General features: G+C 35.4%; 1 pseudogene; it reads left to right on the forward strand.

The window, feature by feature from the left end:
* Positions 1–22,652: 22,652 nt before the first annotated feature.
* Positions 22,653–23,884, forward strand: LOC102024147 (annotated as a pseudogene).
* The last annotated feature ends 2,073 nt before the right edge of the window (positions 23,885–25,957 follow it).

Here is a 25,957-nt window from a genome sequence, read left to right on the forward strand (position 1 = left end):
ATTGTTTATCTTCAAAGTAGTTGCTCAGATTACCAGATACTGGTACGCAAGAGTGATCAAACAATTAAGCATTAACAGTTCCTTTCAATAAACCAATAGAAATTAGTAATACAATTATCTTAGCTAACTTGTACATATATATGATACATACATAGAGATATATATGTGTATGCATACATATATAATATATACATGTTTATGTACAAGGTAGGGATATACATATATATACCCCTTCTTTCTTTTCTACTTTCCCCTATCCCAGTCATTCTTTCCTTTTAAAAAAAGATACACATAACAATGAAACTCAGTTTCAAAAAAGGTTATTAGGACAGTTACAATAGTTGATAGATTGTCTGTTGTTGTCTTCCTGGTAGTTCTTCAGAGTAGAAAATATAGGCATGATATCTGGTCCACACAATATTAGCACAAAACTTTCTTTTTAAAGAACTAAAAGAAACTAGGTGTGTAACAGTCTTAACTAACTTGATAATTTTTTTTTTTTTTTTTTTGGTATCAGGAATCGAACTCAGGACTTTGCATTTGCCAGGCAGGTACATGTGCCACTGAGCTATATCCCCGGCCCTTACTATCTTGTATATGTATATATTGTTTCCTTTTCTTCTTTCTTCATTTGTCCTTTCTCCATCACAGCTTATTTATATAAGTAAACATGCACATACATAAAATATTCTTAGACAAAGTGCCTTTCAATCATTCAACAAGTATATTTTGAGGATATATTGATATTTGACTGAGACATATTATATTAATTATTTATTAGTGTATTACTGTGCATTGTTTTATGCAGAAGACAGAAAAATCACGAAGTTTTGCGACTCCTATAACTGATGTATTAGAAAACTTTGTGAGGCAGGGAGGTCGCATTGGGAACCAGAGATGACACATATTAGGCAGACTCTTACCATGGATTTACATTCCAGCCATAAAGAATGTTTCTTACTTGAAACTTCTTTATTGACCATTCAATTTTAGTATATGTGCTGCTGAAGTGAGCACTTTATTGATCATTTAGAAGACAGCCAGTGATGTGTAGAAGCATTTTCCTTAAGTATTAAGCCTGAGGTAACTCTTTTCCTCATTATGCAGTTAACTTAGTTCTGTTGTGCTCACCCACACATATAGAAAAATAATTTTCATTATAGAAAATAATGTGGTGCAACTGCCAAAAGCAATGTTCATAATGAAAAAGAACAACTTTTTTCTTTCTTTGTACAAATAAAACTAAGTAGAAAAATACAATGTTGAGCTTCAGGAATCACAGAATCCCTTTAATTCTGTAAGTAGTTTATCAAATTAGAGCAATTCTTGTTATGGAAATATTTTGTTTTAAAATATTATGTGACCACTAGAAACATTCATATTTTAAAAATCTAAAATGATAAAAAATATGAATGAGCACTACTTTAAGCTACACAGTGGATGTTAAGGAGGTTTTGTGGTTGCCAGTGACTTTCAAAACGTAAAGTAGTCAATCAATTTCATTGTGTCTTTCACAGAAAGCATCAGGCTAGCTCAGTTTCCATCACAGAGCTGAATTACCAAATGCTTGCTTCTAAGTAATGATGGCCCTGTTAAGAAAATTGCCAATCTTCAGCTTATTCAAAATTCAAAGTTTTTATTAAATTCAATCACAGATCTATAGTTTGAATTTCAGTTTTGTATCTTCCTGATAAATCTCTAGTTAAAAATACAATGATTTTGAGTATCACACTAAGACAGCAGATTGCAGTTGATGTCTTCTTGTTTCTAAATATTAATATGAAATTTCAGTATCTAGAGAGTCCTGCCTACTTTTTATAAATGCTGATAAAGAATTCCAAATGTCTGTATATATGTGAAAAAACCTTGATGATGTAGGCCTGTTGTATGTACATACACTATCATTTTTGCATGATTTATGAATAAAAAGTCTTACTATTGTGCTGACATTAAAACTTTTTAACTATTATTTTATTAGTATGACAAAAAGTAGAAAATAATTTGTGTTCTGGATATCCATAATAAAACCTCAAATCAGATTGCACTACATGGCCACTCCTTATTTCCCTCATCCCCAGCTACGTGGAAGAGTATACATCCATGACTCACTGGTGTTGGACTGAGCCGAATGACTCGCTTCGGTCAATAGGGAATTAATGGACATCTCATGATTCTTGAAATGCCCTAGTGTTATTGTAGGCTGCAGTCGGTTCTCATGCATATCTTACCATTGCCAGAAGAAATGCCACAAGTAGCCTGTGGTACAAAGATGACTAGGGACATATGTAGTAGATTTGGGTCCTCAGAGCATTTTGCAGCACAGCCTGAAGAAATTCAAGATATAATACTTGTATAACTTGAGACAGGAGTATTTGTTCCATGCATTGAATTTGAGTGTAAGATACATACTTACACACACAAAGAGTACAACTGTGGTGAAATCTACTGAATCACAAAACTATTCAAGAAATGACATAGGTGTTTTAAATTATTTCCAAGGTACTATCTGGTACAACATCTACTCAGGATATATACATTAGATCCAATGCTAGAATTGTTAAACTAAGCATTAAAAAACATAGTATTACCTGAAAATATCATTCTCTACAAATATTATTTCTGCAAAATTATTAAGCTTTTATATTAAAAATACATCTAAATTTATCTTATACTTCTGTGATGGTTAGTTTTATGTGTCAACTAGACTGTGCTAAGGGATGCCCAGAAGGCTGGTAAAATACTATATCTAGGTTGCGTCTGTGACTACATTTCCAGAAGTGATTAGTAGTTGAATCAGTAGACTGAGTAAAGAAAATTGCTGTCATCAATATGAGTTGCTTTTATCCAATCTACTGAAAGCCCAAATAGAATAAAAAGGTAGAGGAAAGACGAATTTGCTCACTCTCTTAGAGGTGATATAGCCATCTTCTGATCTCATATATTAGCACTCCTCGTTCTTGAATCTTCAGACTTAGACCTGGCCTTACTTTGCCTCATGAGCCCTCTACCTACTGCCCATTCTTAGGCTTTCAATTTTGACTAAATGATAATACTAGCTTTCCTGGTTCTCCAGCCTGCAGGATTAGGATATTTAGACCTCCATAACTGCATGAGCCAGTTTTCCCATTGATATTCATATTTGTTTTCATATTCTCCCCCACTGCCCCATTCATTATTTCTCTGAGAATCTTGTCTAGTATAACCAGCAATCATATGTCTATCCTGACATTCAAGATATATTTAGTAATATCTATTGTAAGAGGCACATGTGAACATCATTTCAACCTCCAAACCACATGTAAACAGGGAACTGCCAATAGTTCAATAGGTCATCAGGCACAGGAAATAAGGTCTATCTGGGAGCTTTCTCACCCATTTTCCTCATGTCTTTTACCTTCATCTGGTTACTATACTGTTCTCTGCTGACTTGCCTATTTCAGGTACTTACTGTTCATTCTATTTCTCTACCATTTCCATACTACTTTCTGTGTTTATAGAAATTTTTATAAAGTCCCACCAAGAAGAAAATTGGGAGAGATGATTTATTTTGTAATGTAATCTTGTTCCTAAAAAGCAGGACGAAATAATGGTAAAGAATTCAAACTCTTACCACTTTACTCTGTAAAATGTATGTTTTGCTGACTTCAAGCAAATGATTTAGCTTCTCTGTCTCTGTTTACTTCTTCACCCATGAAATGGGGAAATACTATTTATAGCACTTCTTCAGCACTGAATACACATAAGTTATTTGCTCTTTCTTGTTTATAAGCACTTTTCAGTCACACTAATTTTTCCCCTTTAGAATGAATAGGTTTTGCTATTATGATATCTCTTTTAGATTCTTCCAATAAATAAAAGTTTCCTATACTCTCAGAAATGTACCATTTTTATTTCTATGCATTGGTTTAAACAATCCAGTACAAGTGCTATCAAGAGAACAGTGTTACTGTGATTTTAGTTTATTTTGCACTAAAGTTATATGGGTATTATAAAATACGTAAGCGAGCTGTTTTATTTGATCTTATTCATTTTTTATTTTCCATCATGTCTTTGTAGTAGAAGTGTCTGACTTAGCTGTAACTTAGTGATTATTATATGATTTTTTTGGTGTTGGTCTTTTGGCTCTGTGTCCAATTATCATTACAAACAAAAACCATTTCATTGGAACAGTAAATTTTAAGCTTAAATTTAAAAAATATGATTTAATTAAATGATAAATTCTTAAGTTTAAATTATATTCAATTTAAGCCATACATAAAAAATGAAAATTGTGTATAGTAGTAAGGAAACATGTTGTTTCAGTACATGTGGATATTGTATAATGTTTCAATAAAGTTAAACACACTCATCTCCTGCAATATTTACATTACTTTTAAGTGAAAAATTCCAATGCTTTAATATAGTGGAAGCATGAAAAGTGAAATTTGATTAAATATTGAATATGGCATCTATATTATATTAAAACAATTTGTTTAGATTGTCAAGTATTATATCTGCAATATATACCTCTAACTATGTCGTTTGTAACCTATATATCCTATGCCTTACTACCCTGAGCATCCTTACTTTTAGTTAGAATCATTTAAGATTTTCAAATTAAAAATTGAGTTAAAAACTGTGCATTTACTAACAGAAAGCTTAAAGATGGGTTGAATCTAAAATTTAATAAATATTTATTTTCATTTAAAAGCTTAAGGTCCTTCATGAATAACTAATTAAAATAATGATGAATGTACACATGCCTTAATAATTATCATAATTAACACTAAATGCATATGTGATAGAACCTAAAATTAATAATCCTTTCAATAATTTCTTAAATCCTGGAAAAGCATGACTGTAAGCAATGAAGAAGTTAATTACTTCAAAGCTAGGTTTTTCATTTAGGGAAAATAAATTTTTAAATATCATACTCATCCTAAGGCTCAGCTGGTGTCTTACATAATACACAATATCATTGCAGCAGGCACCATGAACCATGTACCACTAAAACTAGAAATGTAACTCTCTAATGTAAATACCAACTATTACACTTTAATGACATTAGCATAACATTAAATAGTAAAATCTGCTATCAATTTTACATTTACATATTGCACACAACCATTTTCAATTAAATGAATTTTAGGCCCATTAAAAACATTATAGTTGTATATTTCTAAAAGCTGTTCAAGTTGAAATCAGTTTAAACTAAATCAGGTAATATTTGTTCTAATAAGAACACAGTGCTGGGTGTGGTGGTGCATACCTGTAATCCCAGTACTCGAGAGACTGAGGCAGGAGTGTTGCTGTGAGCTCAAGGCCAGCCTGGGATACATAACAAGACCCTTTGTCAAAAAAAAAAAAAAAAAAAAACCACACCCTACAAAATCACAATGATTTGGTTTAGGAAAAGACTATAATGACTTACTGCCCTTTGCCATACTAGCGTGCATTTACTCTATTGTCCATTAGGTAGCACATGATGCCACAATCAACAAAACACGTTCTGTGTTGCTTTGCATATGGTAATCATCAGGTTTTTTTTGAAGCAAATATAAGATCAACCTCCTTATTTATATTTAGCAAAATTCTCTAGATGCCATAACAAGAGGTATTGATTATATAGGTTTAATTCTTTCTCAAATGTACCTACATATTTATTCATCCCTTTATTGTGCTTATAATTGGGCTTGGATTTATTCATTAACATTGAATGAACACATATCTCTAATTAAGAGTAAATGTTAACGGGGTATTTACGGGGACTGTAGGCTCTAGAACAAAAATGTTGGTAATTTCTATATATGTGCAGTAGTTCTGTGGCTAAATTCTTTCCTGTGTGTTTTCACTCCTTTATAAGGAGTATGCTTCTCTATCCATTCTTTAAGTAATGTATTTTCTTCACATTTATCTCACACTGTACTCTCTTCCTTACAAATCCCATTCATGTCCATTGTTTCCACTTTCAGATACCTGCTCATGAATTCAGATGTTCATCTTAAGACCAGTGCTCTAATCTAATATTCAGCTGCATGTATATTCCTGCTTACCTGATTATCTTCATGTTAATATTTATCCAAATCATAAAGGTACTTTCAAACTCAATACCTTTAGAATTGAATAAACAATCATCCCTCCTTACTGCACCCATTCTTATCATTCTCTTCTTCAGTAAACTGTGCACTTTTCAGAATTCCCAATTGCTGGAGATGATACACATGTGAATGTCGTTAATATACCGAAGATATAAACAGGGACCTTTGACACTGTCAGCTCCTACACATTCCACATTCAAAATGACACATAAGTCTTGCAAATTCTACTCATACATGGCTTTCTAATCTAGTCAATTTATTTTTCCATCTCAAGTGTTTCTACCTTAGGATATTATAAAAGCACTGTCTTGGTTACTTTTCTCTCATTGTTGAGACAAAATACCCATGGCCCAAAATTAAGGAAGGAAAGGTTTATTTATCTTATAGTTTGTGGAGGTTTCAGTTTATAATCAGCTGGCTCCAAGGCAGGGTGGCACGATACAGGGACAACACTTCAGTGTGGCACAACAGAGCAAAAGCAGCAAGAGCAAAAAGGTGTGGGGGATCAAGCCTCTTTTCCCTGCATATATTATATGCAGGCTATCTGCCCATGCGCACACCATCTCGGTGCCCTCCTCTTGCATAGGCTCAGGATGTAGAACTGCTGAGTCACTTAGCCAAGCCTCTAGACTCCTCAAGTTGACACAATGTATCAACCATAACAAGCACCGGACTTTTGTCCCTATATCATTGTTTGTGTTTCTGTCTGCTCCCTTAAATCTATTTTCTATGTTGTAACATAGTGGTCCTTACAATATGTATACTGGATCAGATCTTCCTCTTGTTTTAAAACACATTCAACTCAAATTTTTCTTAATTTCTTCAACAGTTTTCTAATAATACTTAGAGGTAAATATGCAAGGCTCAAGTGTTTAAATTAATTAAATGTATGTGTTTGGTTGGCATCCTTTATCTCCCTTAAATTCCCTCAATTTTCCTTGGCAGCTCAGGAAATTTTTAGCCCCAGTCAGTAACAATTTATTAAATCATTATTATTTATGTCATCATTGTATTTTTGGCAAATTATTCCATTTCATACAAATTAATGTCACTTCAAGTAAACTTTCCTTTATATAACTTACACGTTTCCAACAAAATATAAGTTGATGTTTGTACTTAGTAAGCACCAGTAACAAATGAACAACCTATATAAACAGGCCAATGGAAACCGAGGCCTAACCAGGTAAAGGTTTGGTCAGATTCAGAGGAGTGCTAGAGCTAAGTCATCACTGAAACTTGGTCATCTTGTATTCAGTTTAGTGTTTGGTGTATCATTATACATTTGTTATATTACCATTGCCATGCCTTTGAAAATGCTAGGGTAAAAAAGGAACTGTTGCTTTTACATTTAAAGTTACTGTTATGGGAAGATGAATGAAAGTGCTCTAAACCCTGTTGATTTCCATTTACTTCACTGAAGACATATTGGCAGGTTCATTCAAACTGCATGCCTACTCTTGGCACAGTACATAGTATTTGTTAAGTAAATTATAACCAGAAAGAAAGTAGTCACTGAGCTGATGGAACAAGACAAAAGACATTGACAATACAATGATGCTGTGAAGTTTAAGTCTGAACGTGTCCTTTGAGTTGAAGAACTATATGTCTGAATTGTACCTACTGGAACAAAGGGTCCATTGAATCCACTCCTTGATGGATACTAGTATTTATCAGATACGATCATCTCCAAGAGGATAAAAGAAATCTACAACAATACAGACATCAAAACGTTTTATTCTGAATATAATACAATACCTACAACTTAGGAGGCCCAGCTAGTGTTATAGTAAGAAGTTCTGTAAAAATTTATTTTTTATAGGTGTGATAGGAAGAATTTTAAAACTCTATCCAACAGTCCACAACCCTGTACAATCCCCCCACTGAGTGCAGGAAGGACCACTAAATACGATCAGATATCATTCCAAAAGTGCAGTTATATTACATGATGTAGCTGACTTTAAAAAGGTAGATTATCATTTATTGACCTAACAGAAGCAGGTAAACCCATAAAGGGGACAAAACTCTTTATTACTAAAGGGATTTATATTGTCAGAGATGCTACATGAAGGAGACTACCCACTTCTGGCATTGAAAGTGGAGAGGATAATATAGTAAGGAATGAACACAAATTTTCAAAGCTAAGAGTGGTAAATGTGTGGCACCCAATATTCTAATCACAAGGGTCTTGATCCTGCCAACAGTCTGAATCCTTGAAGTAGAACTTTGTCCAGAACTTCCTGATAAGAATACTGCTCAGCCAACGAATCACCTTGAAACTGAGGCCCTAAGCAAGGAGCATATGAAACTGTAAGGTAGCAATGGACGCTATTTTAAACTACTAAGTTTGTGACAATTTTTACGCAGCAACAGATAACTAATACACTTAGCATGTCAAAGGATGGAAAAAGATGTTAGTACTTTCGTAGAAACTCATTGCTCTAAATATTTACAAGCAACTAGTAATTAGTAAAGTTTACAAAGTGACTGTACATATTTCCATTTAATTCTCCCATCATCTCAATTAAAAGACTATCTTTGTACCTTGCTCTAAATATCTTTTAAAAAATAGAAACTCATATAAATTAATTTTATTGCTCAACTTTACAGAGGCATAGAGTGAAATTATGCCTAAAATTTAAACAAGGTACATTTAAGTAAAGATGTCCTTAAAAGTGTGAGGCCAGGCCTAGTATTAAATATTTTTCTCCAGGAGTAGGGCTCTGAAAAGGCAAATGAAGCATTTGCCTTAAGCTCAAAATTTGATATAAGAGAAGACACTAAAAAGCCTTAGTAATGAGGAAAATAAGGTATGAAGATGACAAAACCATCAGAATACCAGTTATTTGTTAGCAGCATGATCATTGAAATGACACTGGAAAGATGTTTAAAGGTAGACAATATGTTCAAGTTGCACTGGACTAAAAGCAGGTTAAAGGTAAAGACGTTCTTCAACCACTAAAAGGACAAAGCTGCTCCCAGAACACTTCTGATGCCTTCTTCTGGTTGAGAGGGTATGATTTTATCATTAATAGAAGGGAAGAATACTTAGAAGGACAGGGAAAGCAAAAACTAATAGTGAATTAAAAGCTCAAAAATAAGTTTTAACAGCTGTAAGGCAGTAAATCCAAGTTTATAACCTAAAACTCCTTGCCCACAGTTCAATGTCTTTACTCTACAATGTTCTACATTTCCAGGCTTATTAACCTAGAAATGTGCTCTAAAAGTTACATGCTGATGAAGTTAAATATTCATTGAAAAATCTAAATATTTAATTTACTGAGTGAAAGGAGAAGGGGAACATTTTCTTTTAATAAAATGAGACAACATATTAGCATATTTATTCAAACAAATGAGATGTTCTTGTGCTCACCACATTAATAAATAGAGTCTTGAAATAAATTCCATTAGAACTGTCCTGTATTGAATAAGTTTGTGAGCCCAAATGGAAGAGTGACATGTGTTCTTTAGGCTTAAATGCATACAAGCTTAGATAATAACAGCACTTATCGCTTACTGTATCTGTATTAGAATTTATAAAGAAAAAACCAAACTGGCATAATGACTGGTTAGCTATGTGGAAAGAACACAGAAATTACATTCTTTCAAATAAAGATAGCTTTGAAGAAATAATAGTAAAATTTTCTATGTTTTCCAAAATTCTGCGTATCTGTAGGCATCATAACATGTCATGTGACAAAGACTGGGGCTTAAGTGCAGATTATTCCAATATTACTTATTAATAATCTTTAAGAACAGATGAATTAATTATAAACCAGTTATCAACTGATTTAATTCTAATTAAGATTTATTTATTTAAAATTATAAAATATAATAATAAAATATTAGAGTAAGGAGTTTGCTGATACTGATTGGACCAAGAGATTTAGTTGCCTTTACTACTCTAAGCAGTAAATTGAGGTAGCTGTAATACCAATAAAACCCAATGTGAAATAAGGAAGAATGCTACTTATAGATAGATTTCAGTTAATAATCTCAAAAATAATGATAAAACTAGAAAATTACAATGCTGCATCCCCTAATGGGTGAAGATAATGATTTCAACTAACTGAACCAACACCACAATGGAGAAAATAGCTATTATGCATATCCTAATACAAGGGCATAGTAGCACTTCTAGTGTGGTCTTTCCAATATATAGATAAGAAACAAAATTTAATTTGGATAGACTTCTTCCTATAACTATTGAATACTATGATATTGAGTGTCAGGTACATTTGGGCCATTCCTGGTTTTTTTGTAATGTTGTATATTATTGAGATTTCTATAATAAAATGAATTTATTATAAATATTGTCTTTAAATTTGAAAATACAAATGAAATGGAAAACTTTATGGCAAAATAGAAATCATTAACAGGGTCCACAGTGGAGCAGAAATTATAATCAAACAATACAAACTGAAACTGTCACCCATCCCTAGGCATCTGAAAAATCTTTCAAGACCAATTAAGATTTCCTCCATCAATCTGTGAAAGAAAAACCCATCACTGTATACAAGGAGATGGAAAATTACTCAGCTACTTTAATGGCCTGGTAGTCTTTGACTAAAAACCTAGATGAGAATGCCCTAAGTGGAATAAGTCAGGCATACTCAAGAGAGAGAAACATACTCTAAATAAAGTTATAGCATATCTAATACAGCAGTGATTTACAACAATATATGGGGAAATAGGTGTCATCCAATAAATAAAAAACTGATATCGCATTAGAAAATAAATGTGAGTTTAAATCCACTATGTTAACAGAGAAGACAAAGCATTTGATCATTTTCAGGGGTAAAGAAAAAATATATTTGGTTAAAACATCAACAATTGTTATGGTTGATACACTGTGTTAACTCGAGGACTCTAGAAGATTAACTAAGTGATTCATCAGGAATCCAGGGTCCTTACTTTCTATTCACCCTGAGCCTATGCCAGAGGAGGGCACAGAGATGGTGTAGGCATGAGCGGATAGCCAATATATAATATAAGGTGGAAAAAGGGGCTTGCTTCCTCTCCCCCTTTTTGCTTTTGCTGCTTTGTTTTTTTTGGGGGGTTCCAGTACCAGGAATCATACTCATGACCTTGCACTTGCCAGGAAGCTGCCGTGCCACTGAGCTAAATCCCCAGCCCGCTGCTTTTGCTGCTTTTGCTGTCTTCTGCAGCCTTAAAGTGTTGCCCCTGTGCCCTGCCTCCCTGCTTCGGCGTCAGCTGATTATGAACTAAAACCTCCACAAACCATGAGCTAAGTAAACCTTTCCTTCCTTAATTCTGGGTGTCAGGTATTTTCTCTCAGCAACAAGAGAAAAGTAACCATGGCAACAATAATTCATTCTAATAACTTTTAGTAAATTTACAGTTAAGTGGAATTTTCATATCATAAAATTAAAAGCAAATATAGATAGGTATAAAATGTTAGAAGCATTTATAATAAAGCCCAGAATAAGACACAGTAGAATGGTATAAGTATTACTGGTCAAATTTGAATGAATTTCTAAAACAACTATACTGTCATACAAAAGTACACCAAAATAAAAGTTATAAAATTAAAAGAATGACATATAATCCTCTAAAGTTCAAATGAGTCAACTCAAATTGTCTGAATATATAAGAATTTCCAAACCTGATATAGATGACTATCACAGCAAAATCAGTAATCTAGCCACATGAAATAAATAACTAAAACATATAATGGAAAACATGTGCCATTCTAAATAATAGAAACTGGCTACATTCCTGACAAAATTAGGAAAAAAAATACTAAATTATATTGAAAAGCAAAAAGCCTGACTAGCTTAAATCATCTTGGAAAAACAAACAAAAAACTAAAGCAAGGCAGGAGGCATTGTACTACTTGTTTTCAAAATATATCACAAAGCTGTAGTAAACAAAACAGCATGGTACTGGCATAGAAAGGAACACATATATCTATGGAGCAAAATAAAAAGCCTAAAGGTAAACAAATGTATCTCATAAATTGGCCAGATGTGCTGAGACTGCACTGGAAAAATATTATTTTCAATAAATGCTGCTGGGAACATTGGTTATTGACATGCAGGAAAATCAAACTAGACTCTTATCTCTCATGTGTTACAAAATTGCGAACTAGACCTTTATGTCTTACCTGTAACAAAATCAAGTCAAAATTGATGAATGATTTAAATGAAATGCCTGAAACTGTAAAAATGTTAGAAGAATACAGGGAAATGCTTCAGAATAAAGAACAGGGAAAGATATATATTTCAAAATACCCCAGAAGCTTAGGAAACAAAAATAAATACAGACAATGAAATTACTTCAAATTAAAAAGTTTCTGCTAAGCAAAGGACCAAATCACAGAAATATGAGACAATTCACAGAATGAGAAAATACTTGCAAACTATATATCTGATAAGGGGTTAATGTACAGAATAATTAAGGAATTCCACAATTTCAGTAACAAAAAAACAAAGAACCTACTTAAGGATGTACAATAGATCTAAATAGTTATTTCTCAAAAGAAAACATACAAGTGAACAAGAGTTATATGAAAAACTGCTCAGTATCACTAATCACCACTGAAATGCAAATCAAAAGTTCAATGAGCTATCACCTTATTCCAGTAAGAGTAGTGTATTAATCAGTTTTCTGTGCTAGGACAAAATGTCCAAACACTTGCAGTTTAAAGGAAGCATTACTTATTTTCACTCGCAGTTGGAGAGGTTTCAGTCCATGGTCTGCTGGTTCTAAGGCAGAAACTGCATGACAGATGGTTATGACAAAGGAAAGCTGTTCATTAGCGCTTTACAATCCAAGCTCCTCTCCAGAAGTTTCTTAATACAGTTACATTTGACGATCAAGATCAAGCAATTAACTGGTACAAATGGCTATACTTAAAATACAAAAGATAGTAAGCACCAGTAAGGGTATGGAAAGATGTGAACCTTTATACACTTTTTGAAAGAATGCAAATTAGTGCAGTCATTATGGAAAACAGTATATAGTTTGCTCAAAAATTTAAAAATATAACTGTAATATGATTCAGAAACCTCATTCTAAGTATAGATCTGAAGGAAACAGTGCCAGTATACTGAAGAGACATCCACACTCCCATAGTCACTGCATCAGTATTCACAAAAGCCAAGAAATAGAAACAACCTAAGTGTCCAAAAAGTGATGAATGGATGAATAAAATGTAGTACATAACCTAATAGCATACTGTTTAGGCATGAAAAACCATGAAACTCTGCCTTTATCAACAATGTAGATGGAAATAGAATTCATTATGTTAAATAATCCAGAAAAATAGACAAGTACTGCATAATCTCGCTTATATCTGGAATATTTTTTAAAAACTATGATCAAACAGAAGTTAAGAGTAGAATGGTGGCTACATACCAGAGGCCAGAAAGAGCAGGGAAGAGGGATGGATGGGGAATGGTTGACAAGTGGGCATTAAGTTAGTTAAATTAGAGTAAGAAGTTCTGATGTGCTACTGCTTGCCAGGTAACTTTAACAATTATATACTGCATATTTCACAAAGCTAGAAGAAAGGATTTTGAAGACTCGGGGAGGCTATTGCAAGAGAATCACAAGTTGAAGCCCAGCCTGCAAAGCTTGGAGAATTAGCAAGCCCCTGACTCAAAATAAAAAGAAAACAATAAGAAGGGCTGGGGTGTAGCTCATTGCAAAGGCCCTGTGCCTAATCCCTATTACTGCAATAAATAATTACAGAGATGAATAAATATTTCATAATATATATGTATCAAACATAATGATACTCCACAAATATGCATTTTGTTTCATTTATCACTTTAAATTAATTAAATTACAAGATTCAAAACTTATCTAAGAAAAGAACTAAAGAAAATATACAAAATCTTTACCAATCAAACATAAATTATTGATAGACTTAGATAAAAGATATCCCAAATATAGCAATATATATTATGCTTATCCATGGTGAATTGAATATTGTTAACTGCATTTAAATTATTCATGGATGTAATGCCTTACATGTTAGAATTGGTCTCAAGTCTGCAGAAGGCAGATAGCCCAGTTAGGTTAGACACTGAATGAGAACCTAGGGCACTATCCACACAAGAGCCACATCATAAAGAAAGAAGTCCCAGCACAGCTGAAAAGTCAGTGACAAGATTTTATGTGAGTTTTGTATGAATCTCTCACCCCCAAAACAAAGGGGACTAACATAGCCTCCCCTGGCTATTCTGCTGGGAAGGCTAGCTAGGTAGAACTGAGAGTGGATATCCCTGACTTTTACTTCACCTGGCCAGGAGAATGAGAGTTGAAGTTTCAGCTTGATAATTGAGGGAAGAAGAGCGGTCTTAGAAATCAGGGTCATCAAAGTAAGTATCTGTACAAACAGTCCCCTCCCAGAACAGAGATAACCTCACAGAGGCCCACCCTACTCCAGCCAACCTTGTCCCCACTGCCAACCTTGGATGACCCAAGGTACAGCTGTCATGCTTAACGCCCAACTCTTCCTCTTGGCAATGTAGAGGATGGGAAGCTGTGATTTAAAGAAGGCATCCTGCATTCAGTGAAGAGAGGAGAAAAGGACTGGACAGGAGTCAAATTAATCCTCTGGGTTGGAACTGATATGACAAGCTCCCGCAGAACATTTTTTCTCCACCTTTGCCTGGTAGATTGTGATAACGGTACTCTCAAGGCAATCGGCAGATGCAGCCATTCTTGGAGCGAGGGTAGAATCTCCCTACCAAGCCTGAGTGCACAGGCTGGACTATCTCACTGTCCATCTTTCAGGTCATCTTTTCATCAACACAACTCCTTGCATCACAGCTTTCTGTCCCTGCTAGACCTATCATGCCTCAGGATCAGAAGACTAAGCTCTATGCTGGTTCAAACTGCCAACACATTGATGGTGAAAACCAAAGTCCAGATGGTTCTTAGGCCACTACAATAGAGAGAAAAGCGTTCTCCTCTTCTGCCTGTCCATGCTTTGGGTGTAGGCCTCAGAATGTTTCTGGTTCTGGTATATTGAGCACCAGCAGGTGGTGGTATATCCACCACCAACACTAGTGATGCCATTTCACACATGCATTTAGATGAAGATGCCCAAGGCCAAGGTGAGGAAAGTTCAGATTCCTCTTGGGTCACTGACAGCTGGAATATGACTGTTTAAATAAGAAAGTGATTTCATCAGTGCAGTTCCTAACAGGCAAGTATCAAAACAAAGAGCCAATTACAAAGGCAGATGTGCTGAAGTTCACTGTCAAATTAAGTAATTTACACTCAAATGGGGGAAGTTTTGTACAGATTTATTTACTATGTAGTATTAATGGTTAATTTTGTGTCACTTGCCCTAGAAAGCTGCATATACTCTGGAACTCAAAAATAAATCCCCTTGGAAGGGAATATTATCTCATCTGTGATAAACATAATCATATGTCAACTGCCAAGCATTAGGACACACTATTTCTAATCTGCCAATGCTTCCTATCCATTACATATATTCCAATAGTACCACAAAAGAGGAGCTAGCAGACATAATTTCAGAATTGTCATTTTCTTAAAACTCACATGACTGATAAGTAACACAGCTGGGAATATACCCCTGGTGTAGTTTGCCTAGAAATTTTCTACAACACATACTTTCCCATTCTTCCCACCTTGGGCAGATCATTTGCCTCTTAATTCACTATTCCTGTCACTACTCCAAAATGTATTACAGAGACAGTTAAAAAGAAAGACCTTTCCAGACTAAGTATAAAAAACAAGCCTAAAGAAAGAAGATAAATATGAGAATAAAGCCTAAGCTAAGGATTGTCTTTGGGCTCCAATTTCTGAGGATCCTCATGTTCCTAGCCCCAGGTTTCCCTGAGAATGGTGTTTGCCCGAACACTAGCACATGAGTTCAGTATCACTGTGCTCTCAACATCATGCCCATATTTGCCATGGCGCCTTCATGTCCAAACTGGAACCTCATCCACTGACCAACTTTTTACTCTCTCCTCTAAAGGCTGCACCTTTGCTTCCTATAACGTAGGCAGCACAGAATCACCTGTCTACCTCCTCTACTAGAACAGTACAACTAACTCTCTGCTGATGTTCCTTGGAGGTTATATCCCACTGTGGAATTCTTAACAATAAAACTTAGGTACCTCGTTATCATTTGCCTCCTGCCACCCCACATCTCTACAGTAAGTTCTAAGTGCATTCCACATAAACTCACGATTAGAGTCTGATTGCTGATTTTGTAATGAATATACTGGTTCTTGAAATGTAAGTGATGTTCTAGAGAGAATTTTGTAAGCAATTCAAACATTGTCAGTAGTAGTATTCCAAGGTGGCATATTATTTGAAACCAGCACCTGAACAAATACAGAGGTGGGTGAGTTTTCTGAGATGATCCAAAATCAAGTCTCCTTGTAGTTGGGGATGAAGAAAGGCCACATAAATTATTGTACTGCAAATATCTACTGAGGCTTAGTTCCTCAAAAAACCTCAAATTCCTAAAATGGGAAAATAATTTTTTGGCACTTGTGCTGTCTTTGAACAGCAGAATTAAAAATACTTCATCAACCTTCTGCTGCATCTTATCTTAATAATTGGTCCAAAGGAAAATCCCTGTTTTTCCTTGTGTCTAATTGCACCTGTTAAAGTATCCTGCATGTTCAGTCGTGCTGAGGTTTGTAGGATTCATAATGCACAAACAAAAAGAAATGCATTATCAGCCTACTGGGACTCTACAGTTTATTCCAAAGGTCAGTGCAGAAAGACAGCACTTAGTGAAGCAGCATTTTCCTGCTGGGTTTTAAAAGTTTCTTTTGTAAATCTGATGAAATCCTTATTACAAAGCACCTATGACATAGTAGGCTTTAAAATTGTTGGAAGATTTCAACACAAATTTGGTCTTATTAGAAATTGAACCAGGTATGGAAGGGATAATTACAAATTCAAATAGTTGCTCTTTGATCAAGCACATCAGTCATGTTGAGGTTTGCAGAATTCAAAAGTTAAAACCGTGACTACATAGAACAGAAAGGAGCGCCGTCTCACCCTGTGATTCAGTGATTCAGAGATTCAGTGCAGTAAGGTCAGGTCAGGAAAATGCTACTGAGGAAAAAAGGGGAACTGTCCTTGCTAAGATTTCCACTCTTTTAAAATGTTATATAATCATTATGGTAAAGCACCTATCACATAAGATGCAACAAAAAGTTGAAGTGTGTGGCAAACTTGCCTCCTCTGAAACTCCACTTAGAAATGAAGAGGGCTGTTTTCATGACAAACTCCAATAGTTGCTCTTTGATCAGGCACTTAGTATATAATTGTTTATGCAAGAAATTTCAAGTGTTTACCCAAGTGCTGTCCTGCTCTCCTTCTTGGGATCGTGGGAAGCCACCCTGTCTAGTCCACTTGTAGTTAGAAAGGATCAGAGGACTCCCCTTGTCACTGAAACATGTACGAGCCATTAAGAGAGCATGTCCCAATGTAGACCCTCATCAGTATTTATTTGTTCTTTTAAGGCATTCAGTTGCAGGTGCTGTCTGTTTTATCAGCTAGCATTTTCTTTATTCAATTAATGCCCAACTACTATTTTTGTGGTTAGACATATGAAAATATTTTAATCACAAATAGGCATATATTTTTATGGCAAACATTCCAGCAAAAGAAATAAATCGAAATTTCTCCCTCTTGTCAAAATTTGGCCCCCTCTCCCAATACAATCACAATTAGGAATCTAATGCTATTTTATAGCTCATCTGGGGCTTCGTATATAGATGTGCTATAAAATATAATGACTTTTTAATATACATGAGTAACTATGTACATATTTCTCTGTCTCTTAAACTGGTCATTTAGAAAAATGCATACAATCTCCATGACAACACATATTTACCTCATTCTTTTAATTACTCTCTAGAATTCTAAAGTCTTTTTGTACAATAATTAATTTAACTATTTTCCTCTTAATGGAACTGTAAATTATTTACCAATTGTTGCTATCATTAATAGAATCTAAAACAACATCTTTGAAGATCAATCAGGAAAAATACATGTGTTTCTCATAAGAAAAGCATATAACAAAATGCAAATTGGGTTAAAGTTCAGAGGGTAAATATTGAAAATTTTTAGAAATACCAGTGTTCTGTTCTATAAATAATATTCTGATTCATAATTTCTGACAATGCTTTACATTATCACAGGTATTTCTTACCTAATTCTTCTACAATTTTGTCAAACTTTAAGGTGAAGGATATTGGCTTGTTATGTTACGTGTACAGAGTTGGTCTTTGGCCCCAAATTAATGTAAACTGACCCTATCAATCATTTTTTCTACGTGATGCCAGCCAGCTGGATTTCCTCAACAAGGGAAGTCTGATGATAAGGAGCTGTTCGAGATTGATCTCTTGATGATTCTGCTGGACATGATCATCACAAAGGGCAACAGCCTCCTTAAGGAGGAAATCTGAGAATTTTTAATCATGATGAGAGTATAGGCTAGAAAGAATCACCCCATTGCAAGGCAGCCCTGGAAGCTCACTAGAGATATATTGCAGGAAAAGTATTTGAAGTACTGGCGGGTCCCCAATGTTGATGTTCTAAGCTACGAATTCCCATGGGAATCCATTGGGGTACTGGAGGCGACACTGAAACCAGCAAAATGAAAGTCCTGAAACATTCTAGCCAAAATAAATGATACCATTGTTAATTCCTTCCCACATACGTATGAAGAGGTTTGGAAAGATGAGCAAGAGATAACAGGAGTAAGCCTGGCAGTATTGAGAGGGATGGCATATGTTACACGGCTAGGTGCAACAAATATCTAAGGAGTCTGAGTTAATTTCTTTACTTTGGGGTGGTGGATGATGGGATATGGACTGGAAGGAAATATATCACTGTTCTTTCTCTTTCTTTCTTTCTTTCTTTCTTTCTTTCTTTCTTTCTTTCTTTCTTTCTTTCTTCCTTTCTTCCTTTCTGTCTGTCTGTCTTTCTTTCTTTCTGTACTGGTGAATGAACTCAGGGCCTTCACAGTGAGCTATATCTCTAGTCCTTTTTTTTGTCATTTTGAGACAGGGTCTTGCTATGCAGTTCAGGCTGGCCTTGTACACACTTTGTAGCCCAGGCTGGCCTCAAACTCACAACAATGCTCCTGCCTCAGACTCCCGAGTGCTGGGATTACAGGCATGCGCCACGAAGCTCGAGTCCTAGCCCTTTTTTATTTTCTAGATTGAGACAAGGTGTCACAAAGTCAGTTGCCCACGCTGGGTTGAAACTTGTGACTCTCCTGCATCAGCAGTTCTCTCTTTTGTTTAAGCTTTCTCTGTCATTCATTCTTTTGTTCATGGTTACATAAATTATTTAATTTCTACTTAATTTCTGAATGCTGTTCCTTTAAATAGAATATTCAAGTAACTTCATTATAAACCTATATTATGAATCATGCTTTGATTATATTAATGTCACTGTGTGTAGTTTAAGAGTAGGATTGTGCTGTCTTGAAAAACAAATATGGACTCCATCTTATTTTATGAGGTGGAACAACATAATGTGGCATGAAGTAACAATTTCTTTGGAAATATGAAAGAAATAAGTAATAAAGATTTTGGAATATAAAATAGGACAGATGTCTTTTCTCTTCCGTTTCACAGACCCACCAACAGATGTACTGTGACCAGCTGGTGTGTTTAGGAATTACTCGCTGACCCAAAGAACATCATCATGTGCAGTTGGACCTGTTCTAGATGATGAGACTTGAATTGTGACCTGATGTTGTAATACTGAGAGAGGGTAGATGTAATCTTCCTAAGATACGGACATGAGGATATGCACTTTGAGAACATGAGGGTAAAGCACAGCTGATGGAATTTCATGGTCCTCCAATGAGCTCTGCTTCCTGGTAGTCATGCCCCTCTTCTTGGGTGTAGTTAGGCCTGTGACTTGCTGCTAATCATTAGTTTGTAGTAAAGGTGATGAAATGCCAACCTCATGGTATATCTACAATCTCAGACATATAATATCTTCATGTGGGGACACACCAATGTCTATAATGGAAAGCATACCCTTCTAATCACCTATTTGGTGAGGCAATTATATCAGGCAAGATTTTCTTTCTGTTGGGACATTAATAAGAACATATCCAAATTTGATAAATCTTTTATCCCCATAGTTAGCTGGTACATAACAAATGTTCAATAAATATTAGGCATACATGCTAATAATTACACAAATCCATGGGAAAAGATCCTCACGAGATTTCACAATAACAGCCCCAACTATGTCTATTCTTTCCTATGCAAAATTGGTGGAATCTTCTCTCTTAGTTACACTGCAATATTTAATTAATTGTTGTCAACTATAATTATGCTACAGTTCTATATAACTTTGAAAGTTATTTTACAAAGAGGAGTAAATAAAGGTAGGAAGTACCAGATACATGAGGAAATGGAAAGAAAGTGTGGCATAAAAGTTTGATATTAGATCAGAAAATGTTTTATTCTGAGACCAACATATTCTCAGATAAGGTAGTATGCTTACTCATAGGAGGTCGGGACAAATGTCACAAGTCTAGAGAAAAGGCTAAGAGTTTAACCCAAGTTTTCTTAACAAGCATTTTGTTTCAGTTGATTGTTGGGGACAAAGCATTTAGTTAATAATGTACAAAGCAAAGAAAGGGACAACTGAGGGTCTGTATGTAGCTTTGTCATAGACAAAGAAAGGAAGTAGCCATCATATTTACCTAGTAATATGGGTAAGAGTGGGTCATACAGTAAGCCTTTCTCTGGAGTACAAAGTTGGGAATGGGTTGACTTCTTAATCCTCTATTTTTCAGGATAACAGAGTTTAGGTAAAATTCAACATCATCATAGAGAAATGTTTTATTATTGAACAATCATTACACCAGAATGTGATGCACATTATGAGCAATCTGCTAAGAGATGGCAAAAACAGAAATTTCTTGCATTTATATAGCCAAGCAGACAAAACCTTTTAAATGCGCATGCTTTTTTTTTTTTTTTTTGTGGTTTTTCTCCAGTACCGGGAACCGAACTCACGACCTTGCGCTTGCCAGGCAGGCGCTTTTTGCCACTGAGCTAAATCCCCAGCCCCTAATGCGCATGCTTAAGATAAAAGATAGCTAGTCTTTAAGTAAAATAAAGTTATGACACCATTTGTCACACATAGTTATTCCTCAATTCACATAGTAATTGGAGTGGCCTTCTGTGTTAGGTCATTGCTTCAACCAACTCATTCCTGAGTTGTAAAACTGGCAAGAGATTTACTCAGCTTATAAAAGGAGAAAGATTTTATTTTCACAAACTTTTAAAGTAAATGATCTAAAATAAAAAGGGTGTAGAAAAATATCATTCTTGGTTTTTTCCCATCGGAACAGAAGAATTATAACAAAGTGAAATTATCAGATTTGCATTGCTCTTTAGTTTCTGAGGCTACCAGTAAATCATCTATGTATTAAATAATCATAGAATTCTTTGGTGGAAAATATTTCTCTGTTTTCTGTAAATGGCTACAGAAGATGTTAGGAGAGTTCCAAAACCCCTAATTTGCCACAAATACTAGACTCCTTTTTAAGCAAATACAAACAAGAATATAGACTTGTGTGCTTGAAGATCACAGAGGGTATATGCCAATAATTAATTATCTTTTTTCTGTCTTTTTGAGACAGGGTCTCACTATGCAGTTCAGGCTGGCCTTGAGCTCACTTTGTAGTCCAGGTTGGTCTCGAACTTGCAATGATCCTCCTGCCTCAGCCTCCTGAGTACTGGGATTACAGGCGTGCACCACCACGCCTGGCCAATAATTAATTATCTGAAACAGAAATTCTGAAAGCAACTCCATTTGCTATAGTTACAAAAATTAAGACACTTAGGAGTAAATTTAACCAAATAGGTAAATGATATCTACCTATTCATGAAATGCTGAATAGGGGCAAGCGATATAGCTCAGTGGTATAAGCACCTGCCTGGGAAGCCCAAGGTCCTGAGTTCAATTCCTGGTACCAAAACAAAACAAAACAATGAAACGCTGAATAAAGAACTTAAAAAGGATCAAAAAAAAAAGGAAAAAGGAAAAAGGAAAGATAGGGTGTTCCCAAACCAGAATTGCTGAGGAAGCATTCAGCTGAGCCAGCGTCCAGCTGAGCAGGTTTCATTGCAGGAATTCCGAGTTGCCACTCCGCGCGGCCCCAGTGCCCTTAGGCCTCAGTAGAGTTTCCACAGCCAATCTCAGAGGCTGGTAAGGGCAGTAGTGCAGCTGCAGTGAGATTATTTATTTGGTGCAAAAGTCTTCTTTGAAGAACTTTGTAAAGTATTGGAGTGTAGAAGAAGCAGTTTTGATTTGATTTCTTCGGTTTGAAAGTGAACTATCAGGAAAACTGCCATTAGACATTGCTGAACACATCGGAATGCTATGTGATACCACCATGCAGGCTAGGTGGAGTTACTTTGCATCATATGTTGCAGTAATGAATGGGATGGTGAACATGATAATTGTGAACTGGAAAGAAGCAATAGATTATCAGCTCTCCTGAGGGAATTGGAGGTTGTTAGTATTCCAACCACAGCTGCCCCTTGTATACTACTAAACAAAAACTTGATGGAAAAAATTTTAAGCAGCATTAAGGTGATTGTAGCTGTACACAAGAAGGCATTAATTAGGTTTGACTCACCAACTTTTTAGTGCGGTTTACATTTTTTGATTTGAAGATTTACAGGTGATTCTGAGGAATGGTGTTTCAAAGCAGTCCACTGAAATGAACATGATCACAGCTCCTGAACTAGAAAAAAATCCAGAATGAAGCAGAAACACATTTGAGAAGTCTGCCAGCACTGAATGGAACTTTATTATTACATCTCCTATGATCTCAGACATTTTCATACATATATTTCCTGCAAGAACAGATGGGATATCTTATATATCAACTTTTAGTTCACTCAGTCTCTTCAGTAGTTCCAAATAGTGATCCCAAGACAGTTGTTCAAGTGACTTTGTGTAGGTTGACAAATACTGCAGAGTTTAATGCAGAGAAATTTTCCCCAGTAAAGACTTATAATAACATTGAAGTGTGGGGGCTGGGGATTTAGCTCAGTGGCAAAAGCGCCTGCCTGGCAAGCGCAAGGTCGTGAGTTTGGCTCCCGGCACCAGAGAAGAACCAAAAACAAAAAAACAAAAAACAAAAAATAACATTGAAGTGTGGACTATGACAAAGGAGGAGCTTGAATTTTATGATGGAATAACCTCAAATCAGAGATGAGTCATAATAATAGCTCTTGGTCTTAACTATACCTATAGATTGCACAGATCTTGTTAAAAGCATACGGGTTGCTTACTATGGCTCCAAAGGTACTTTGTTAGGTGTTGCTATGGTTACAGTGAGTGCTATTATAGCAGAATATGGCTGTAGTTTGGAAGACATTATTGTTGTACTGGGACCTTCAGTAGGCCTTTGCTGTTTTACGCTTCCCAGAGAAACAGCAAACGCATTTCATAATCTTCATTCTGCTTGCATATGACTGTTGGACTCATCGTATCTCTATACTGACATCTATTTTTTTTTTTTCCCCTCCGGTACCGGGAACCAAACTCACGACCTTGCGCTTGCCAGGCAGGCGCTTTTGCCGCTGAGCTAAATCCCCAGCCCATATACTGACATCTATAAAGCCACCAGGATTCTTCCAGAACACGGAGGAATTCTTCCAGAGTACATTCAAAACTGGAACCAAGATCTCAAGCTCTATACATCCTGCTGTCCTGACAGGTATTTCTCTAACATCAGACATGGCCTTAACCTTGATACACAGATTGGCTTCATATCAGTTAGAGATTGAGATACTTGACTGGATTTTTACATATCTGTTTTCGTTCTCCCTCCAAACTGATGGTAAGAGAGAAATTAACTGATTTATGTAAAACATAGAGGATTACAATAGACACATCATTTTTTTTGTTTTTTTTTGTGTATTTGTATATTCTTTCTTAATCAAATAGGAAAATCATTCTAAGCTTTATCTAGAAAGTTCCATGCTAAGAATTCTTTTAAAAATGTTCAGATAACACTATAAAAAGGTCTAACCTCAGAAGGTGTGAACACTTCATCTTTAGAGTATATTTTCACTACCATTACTAAATCCAAAACCTTTTGTTTATTCTAATGATAACTGACTAAAACCCAGTATGATGTTTTGTAGGTGAGGATGGTACTTAAATGTTGATCTATGATTACATAAATAAAGAATAGGTCTATTGAATATTTACTGGAGTCTCTGTATTTGTCAGGTGTTATGTTAACCATAAATGAATCAAAATGAATAAGATTTTTTCAGTTGAGTTTGATGCACTACAGGGGATAAAACCTATAAGTAGAATTTAATTTTAATAGCAGAAAAATATTACAGAGGAAGAAGGGTTAATTTTACCCAAGATGCAGGACAGCAAAGGTATTATAGCAAAAATGACACATGGGCCCTACGTATGCAGTATTTTTGACAAATGAAGAACAACCCTAACAGAAAAGGAAAATCATGAACCCAAAAATGAAACTCTGGAAGTTTATACTGTGTCCTAGAGACAGAACAGTGTGCATGGAATGAGGACTGAATAAACAGGTTAGAAAAAAATGGGTAGGAGTCTCAAATGCCATGTGAAAAAGTTTGGAGTTTATTTTCCAGAAAATTAGTAGCAGGCATCAAAAGCAGGGGAGCGTTTTTATTTCCTTGGTATCCTATCTAAAGGGATGGGCTCATATTGTGAGAGACCAAAGCAGAGAGATTAAATAAGAGCGAGTGAAATAACTTCCAAAAAGAAATTATGAAGTTTCATTCTTTTTTTTCTGTCTTTTTTTGAGACTGGGTCTTGCTATGCATTTGAGGCTGGCCTTGAACTCACTCTGTAGCCCAGGCAGGTCTTGAACTCACAACGATCCTCCTGCCTCAGCCTCCTGAGTCCTGGGATTACAGGCATGTGCCACCATGCCCAACTATGAAGTTCCAATAAAAACAAACTAAAATGAAGAAGCAAGTCCATGGATTTGAGAGATTTAAGAGCAATAAAGTCAAGACACAATGGAAGTAAGAGGTGAAGGAGAGTAGCCAAGTTACTGAGAATTCCAAAATTTCTGCTTAGTTAACTGCCAAGAGTACCAACAAAAGGAGGAAGTAAGTTTCAGACAAAGGAAAAGGATAATGAGTTTCACCTTATTGTAGAATAAAGAGCATATGGATGGACATTTTAGTCAACAAGTAGATATATAGACCTAGGGTGTAGGAGGGAGGTTGGGCAATAGACATATATTTGGAAGATGGCTAAGCAGAGATGATGCCTGAATCCATTGGAGGATCGTGAATCATACAGGCAAAAGTTAGAGCATGCAGAACAAAGTCCCATAAGAAGTTGAGGGAATAAATCTAATAATCAGACAAATAAAATCACAAAAGCATATCATCATTTTGAAGGAGCCAGAATAGGTATGAGAAGTTCTCAAAAAGAAATCTTCAAAGACAAAATAAAGCAAGAATAAAAAGAAACTTGTGGTTTAACTTATTAAAGCTGCTCTGCAGGTAGCAATGGCTAAGCCAGATTTCAAAGCAGTGAGGAAAAGGATTCGCAGACATTGACTTTCAATCAACAGCTTTGACTTGAAAAGAGAAAAGCCTAGGGTGGAAGAAATATGAGTAGTTTTAAGGATGTATGAAGGCTAAAGAGAGAAATGTTAAGCTACATTTAATTTGGGAAAAGGGTATATAATTTTAATATAAGTTGTCACATTGCATCTTGAAACATAAGCCTGAAAAAATCTATTATTATAAATAATTTCAGGGGCTGGGGATTTAGCTCAGTGGCACAGCGCCTGCCTGGCAAGCGCAAGGTCGTGAGTTCGGTTCCCGGTACCGGAGAAAAACCAA

Source organism: Chinchilla lanigera, unplaced genomic scaffold (assembly GCF_000276665.1).
Source record: "Chinchilla lanigera isolate Chin_1 unplaced genomic scaffold, ChiLan1.0 scaffold00108, whole genome shotgun sequence".
Classification (NCBI taxonomy): Eukaryota; Metazoa; Chordata; class Mammalia; order Rodentia; family Chinchillidae; genus Chinchilla; species Chinchilla lanigera.